Consider the following 7,358-nt stretch of genomic DNA (forward strand, 5'->3'; position numbering starts at 1 on the left):
CTTCTATTGGTAGCACATTAGGAGAACCCATAGACCTAACTACAAAGTTCAATGAATTGATGTCAATCCCTTGAATTATTTCTACCATTTCCTTAGGTATATGCAAAGGTTTTACATTGATGATTGATATATTATGGTCATTGGTAACTTCTAGGTGATCTCTTCTATAACTTACCATAAGAACAATAATCTTTCCTCATATCTACATGGTAGGTTGGTACCAATTGAACTTCTTACAAGGATTATAGCTATTATGCCAAACCAGGTTTGCATTAACAACATCGTGAACATTAGCACACTCCTTTATTTTGGAACCTTGAGCTCTCTATATATCCATTGTGGAGGGAAGCAACAACATACTCTCAGATTGATCCCAAAATAATAATTACAAAAACCAACTTTGTTGAGATGTATTTAGAATGCTTTGTGGCTGTAGAATTTTGATGATCCATGACTTTTGAATGAGAACCTCAAATCCTAAAAAAGCTTCACCTAGTATTGCCTTGATAAACCTTAAGATTATAGGTAACTAATAAATAAAAATTGGCACTAGCCAATTATCAGACACATGGGGTCCCTACCCTTTCCCATCTTTTGATCTTGAGCCATGCCACTTGAAAAACACAAATCAAGTGGAAACACCACATATTGCAAACATATCTCAACCAACTAAGTGGAAAATGGCACCAAATCAGTGCCATCCTTCTTTTCCTTCATTTTAAATAAAAGATTTACACATGTTGGATAGTTATAATTATAGCTTCACAAGCTTCATACTTAATCTATGATGCCAATATAACATATACATTGAGATGCATTAATGTTCTTTGCCATTGATTATGAAGGGGGACATAAGGTTCATTGGGAAAATCTTTCTTAAGGGGGTTTAAACCTAAGATAACCCTCCATCCCTTCTCATGAAGCAGGAAGGTGGCTACATAAGGTTAGTGATAGTGTCTTAATAAGCCTAGTTTTAGCCAAGAAATTTATCATGGGATCTTTGATTGGAGAGTTAGAACCTTTGACATAATGCCTTACTCTTCAATTCAAACATTCCTTTCAAGATGTTTATAACCTATATAATATTGCCTTCTATAGTAAGATTGACTTGTCATTTAGAAGATGTTACCATCTTTGTAACTATAGCTCCCCACTTTGCCTAATTGGTGGTTTTGAGATTGAGAAAGATCCACCAAATATAAAACTCCCTTTGGATTTCCTTGAACAAATCTAGCCCTTTTAATTTAACAGAAAAATCTCTTGAGAGAGCTTCCAATCCTTATTTTGGTCACTTGGATTAACTTGTTTCTATATTTTTTAGTTTTAATATTAGCTAATCTTGACCTTTTAATAGGGGCTTATTCATCAATCATTAATTTTAAAAGATGTGGGTACTTTTTTAAAGCATAAAACTAAAGCTTTTCAAAACTTAATTACAAACCTAAATTTGAGTTACAAGTTGGTCACCCCATCATGATTACTCACAAATTGTGTAAATACATAGCAAATGAGTTTAGCAAATCTATCCCCTAACCACACATACAATACCAATTGATTTTTTTTCACACGTTACAATAAAATGGAGCTATTGAGAGAAATAATTAAATCACCCAGAGGATGATGACATGCATGAACATAAATAACTACTGTTGTGCCTAAGTATTGAATACAACAATATATTTATTCATTAAGCATCAATATAAGTGTTGAATGGAGTCACTCCCAAAGATGTTTGATTGAGAAGAAAGCCAGTCTTAATTGTGTTGAAATATTTGGGAGCATAACATGTTTTCATTCTAAAGAAGTTTGAGGAAAAGAACGTGAATTTTATCTTCCATGGCTATGGTAGTGAATCTAAATTCTACAGTGGGTTGATTCTATAATCCACAAGACATATATAAACATGCTATATCTTCAAATACATTTGAACTTGGATAGTTTCAAGGAAAAATTCTCCATTTCAACCATTAACCACAATCCACAAGCTCTTATACTTGCATTGTTTCAAAACTCCATGCAAGCAAACTCAAACAAAAACATCAATCCGTAGCTTAAGGGTGCATTTTACAACATGTAGAAGATAAAAGTACACACCTTGCACATTTACCTTTTTTTATGACACTTTGTGTAGATAAAGTGCATGGTTTCGACATCTAATTTAACTTTTTTTGGCACACTTGTTGACACTTATCCTGATACAGTTGCATCTAGGTTGTAAGAGAAATCTTTCATCATCCAAAAATATTGTTTCTTTTTCATTAAGGGCTAAAAGTGGTTGGGTTAGTATTTTTAGTAAGTTGGCATTTATGCATGTACGGACACAAAAACTTACAAAGACCTCCAAAATAGTGAAATGAAGCTAATGGTGAAGAAACCACTTCATTATCATTAGTTATTTGTGAGATATTCAAAGTCAATTTTGAGGCACCTAGAGGCTCTAGATGGACCTGAAAATTGGTTGAAAAATTAAAATGTTCCCTAGCAATCACATTTTATAGACAATCATCTTTTGAAGAAATTTCCAACAATATATGATAGTTGAAAATCCAATGGTCACATCAAAAGTTATGACCCCAAGAAGTTGTACTACCAAAATACACAAAATTCCAAAATATCTTCTCAAGCAAGAAAATGGATGGTTGAATTTATGGCACCCAAGTGGGAGTTATACATTCTAGAATATTCTAGGGCAATTAACAGTTTTGGATAAAGAAGGCAAATGGGGTTTTTTAGAAGATTGTAGCTCTGGCTTGCAAATTATTATAATGAGAAAGCCCACGTGGTTGTAGCATGTTATTTTAAAAATGTTGTAATTTTGTTTTATTGAAATAATATAAAGCAATTGTTTCTTTCTTGCATTTTCTTATCCATTTCTCTATTTTGTTGTGTTCTTGTGTTTGTAAGGGGAGTACCCTCCATCAAGTGGTCTTAGAGAAAAAGTTCCCGAGTGTGTAAACATATTGCCAAACGTGAGGCATTTTACACTAGGATTGTGGTTGTGGGTTTGTAAAAAAGGTGATAAAAATGCCTCCACGAAGGAATTGTGGTGGAAGAAATGCTGGTGTGACAAAAGAGGATTTTAGAGCCCTCTAGAGACAAGTTTAGGCACTGCAAGAGGAGTTGGGTAGAGGAGTTGATATTAGGGAAAGAGATGAAAGTGAGGATGAATTTGAAGAAGAAGACCAATTTGAAGGAGAACAAGAAGTAGCCAAAGATCCCGATGAGGCTATATTTTTAATGACCATTTCTAAGATTGGAAAAAAGTCAAAGATTTGAGTTTCCACATATTCTGAAAATCTTAATCTAGAAGTGTTGATCGATTGGATCAATGATATGGACAAATATTTTGAGTATGAAGAAGTGAGCGACCTTGAAAAAAGTTCAATTAGAAAGAAATAGAAGAGGAAAAGAGAAAATAACAAGATGAGATCAGATAGTGGACAAATTGAATAGGCAATTCATTCCTATTGACTATGAGCTTGAAATAATTGCAAGGGTTGAAGCAAGTGGGAAATTTTTTCAAAGAGTATATATAGGAGTTCTACCAAATCCTAATTAGAACATGCTATTCTCAAGCCAACAAGGATAAAGTTGCTTTCTACATAAATGGGTTGAAACTGAATATTTAGGAAGAGTTCAGTTTGGTAAGAATGTCTATCATTGAAGATGCATATCAATTTTCTTTGAAGGTAGAAGAGAAGCTAATCATAAGATTTGAGAGCAAGCAAAATGGAAGAGGTCATGGTGGAAAGACTGCTGGATAGTCTTATGGAGGCCGAAATGAAGACTTGAAGAAGAATGAAGAATATAGTAGGAAATAATTCCCACCATCCCCATGATCCAAATAATGGAGATCAAAGAGGAAGAGGAAGAGGAAGAGAATCAAGAAGATGAGACTTTCATGGAACATGTTTTCATTGTGAAGAAGGACATAAAGCTTATGAGTGCCCCAAAATCAAGGGAGGACAAATGGAAGACCTCAGGGTAATGGACAAGTTGCCCATGCAAATTAAGATGCCAAGTCCTCACATTCTGAAGATGGAGAGAGAGGTGAGGTTCTTGTTACTACAAGAGCCTTGTTGAATAATGAGAAAGAACCGGCCTAAAGGAAGAATGTGTTTCACACAAGATGTAAGCGTAATGGTAAAGTTTGAAATGTATTATAGATGGTGGTAGTATTAATAACCTTGTTTTAGAGGAAATGGTTAGTAAATTGCAGTTAGAAATAATAAGGCACTCGAATCACTTTCAGATTGCTTGGTTGCAGAACGGCCATAAGGCTTTGGTCAATGAACAATGTTTGGTAAAGTTCAAAATTGGAAACTATTATGATGAGGTATTAATTTATGATATTATGCCTATGCATATTTTTCATATGTTGTTAGGGAGACCATGACAATTTTATTGGCATGCAATACAAGATGAATATACAAATACCTATTCTTTGAAAAAGGATGGAGTTCAACACTAGCTGGAGCCATTGAAGGAGACAAAAAAAAGGTATACAGTAATGCAAGAATATGTGTAGTTGATAGAAGAAATATTTTAGATGGCATGAAGCATGAGCATATGTGTTTTGTTTTAATTCCTAAAGATAACAAAGAAGTAGAAGATATACTTGTAATGGAGGGAATTTGTCACCTCAAGGATGACGAATCCTCAAGGACAAATTGTCCTTCCGATTATCTATGTGAACTGGCGCTAAGATGAGCTAGGGGATAATAGATTTATACAAGGAGCGTCATCCACCTGAGAAGCGTCTTTGGATGGCTCTGCAGAGACTTTGTCCTCAGGACGAGCGCACGGAGCTGGGACACTAGTGCAACGCGCTTTCGTCCTGTACGGACGAAGCGTAGAGTCCGAGCTTAAAGTCCTGGATGCGCTGACATAACTTATAAAACAACTAAACAATATTGGAAATTATGAAAAGCACAGATTACAAAACAAAATAAGGGAAATACTAGGGAACAAAGAAATCTCACAACCGGTCCCCGCTCTGAAGTCTCCTACAAGACAATCCCCTCTTCACGAAGTTGTGCCTACACACATGCAAGAGAGAAAATGTTGGGGGTTGTGTTTTGGAGTCTGCCTACGTCAGACCCCCGTTTTTGGTGTTTCCACCTCCATGGACAACACAAAAAGCCATGGGAAAGGAAGATGATGAAGAAGATGATAAAGAAAAATGTAAAGACAAATGCAAAGACAATGCAATGCTATTTGGTAATTGGAAAATAAATGAGACATTGGAAATATGAGATAGAGTTAGATTACTCCCCTAGTGCTTGGAAAGTGTTGGTATGCTTGGTAAACTTGGAAGCTTGATGATGCTGCAAAAATGGTGGTGGTGTCTCCAAGAGCTTCAATTCCCAAGAGTCAGTCTTCAATCTACCAAAAAGATCCTCTGGAAATGTCCCAAAACCAAGGATATAGGCTAAGGGACAAGCTTGAATGTCAGTGGCCGCGTAGGGAGGCGTTACGATTCCTTCCTGGCCCAGGTTATAATGTTCCAATAGAAACTTGTTGGCTGGTAGGTTGGTGGGACGGTAGCGTGCCATGCGGACATCTCCACGCTGCGTCTGCGTCCACAAATTAATATGTCAGATTGACAGAGTTGGTAATGGCTCTGGGGAAGCTGTCATGGAATTCTTCGGTGGACAAAAGGACAAGTTGGTGAACCTATCCTCCAAGCAGCGTGAGGGAGGCGTCACATGTCACAATTGCCACTAAAGGTGATGAGGGTGATATTTTTGACTCTACATTTTGCCCCCACTTTAGCAAGCATGTCTTCGTTAAGAGATGCGAAGCTAAAGTAGGAAAGGTAGAAGAGGTGAAGAGGAGAAAATATTGTGATAGGGAAGCAGATGCTCGTTGATCAGATGAAGTTGCCCTTGACGATATGATGCTAGAATTTTGCAATAGAAATCGATACTTGGAACATCGACAACACGCTAGTTGCAGTCTAGCTTGATGGATGATAAGATATGATAAAGAAGTTGGAACAAAGCGCAATAAGAACAAGCCTTGCCATGGAGGAAAGTCCTTGATGAAGAAAAGATACAAGATCGAGCGACCGCCATTAGTATAAGATACGCCGATATGGTTAGCATGATGCGCCATGCCGAGAGCCATATGATAGGGCGTGATAAGCTGATATGGATGACCATATGATAGGGCAAATTGGAATGCCGATATGGATAACCATATGATTGGAATGCCAATATGGATAGCCATATGATAGGGAAAATTGGAATGCCGATATGGATAACCATATGATAGGGCAAATTGGAATGCCAATATGGATAACCATATGATAGGGAAAATTGGAACGCCGATATGGATAACCATATGATAGGGCAAAATGATATAACGACATGGGTAGTGAGGCACTGGATCACCATGCGACAGGGTAGATAAGTTAGCCGGCATGGGTAGTGACATGCTAGATTGCCATGCGATAGGGCAATTGGAATTGGAACATAGTAGATTGGCATCTACCAAGGAAAGAAAGAATATGTAGATTGGAAAGATGGTTTATCCCCCATGTAGGCAATCCTTGGAACATATCAAGTGGTTTTTGCCCCCACTTGGAAAGAAAAGATCAAGTGGTATGGCCCCCACCTAGGCGCACATGATAAATCAAATGCATGAAAAAGCATAAACATAAAGGCACAAATGTAGAAATGATGATATGATGACCCCACCTTAGAATGATATGCATGGAAGGCATGTCATTCTAAGGAGAAGAGGAGTTGTGGCACGTCAACATAATGAGATGTTTCCATGGAATGCCACCAAGAGATAGTAACACATAAATGTCCACAACATAAAAAGATGTAATGGAAGAGGACAGGGGGATCCGATAGTTTGGCATCAGAACCCATAACATTGTGAAAAAGACATATAGTATCACTACAAGATGGGTGTATCGTCATAGTGCCAAATTTCTCAGATCTGAAGAAGAGCACATGAAGACAAAGATAAAATAAAAATTCAAGTCAACATGAAAGAAAGAAAAGAATGCCCGGAATGCTTTGCATCGTCCCTAAACGTCGAAAAGAAAGATATGACAAATAGAAGAAGGAGGTAAACAAATAGAGGAATGTATACGAAATGCATTCCCATGTATCCAAGCACCTACGAAGTAACTCGGGTCCTTCAAGAGAGCACAACGGGTAAAAATAGTCAACCTCCCATATCCAAGTACCTATAGAGTGACTTGGGTCCTTTGGGAGGGAACAAATAGATAAAGCAAGCATGAGGGAACACAACCACATGCACATGCAAGCAAATGGAGAGGAAAAAAAGAAGTCCTAACGATCAGCCCTTAGGAGGGGGTCGTACTGCAAGAGATCATCTTC

The sequence above is a fragment of the Cryptomeria japonica genome, chromosome 11 (assembly GCF_030272615.1).
Source record: "Cryptomeria japonica chromosome 11, Sugi_1.0, whole genome shotgun sequence".
Taxonomy (NCBI): Eukaryota; Viridiplantae; Streptophyta; class Pinopsida; order Cupressales; family Cupressaceae; genus Cryptomeria; species Cryptomeria japonica.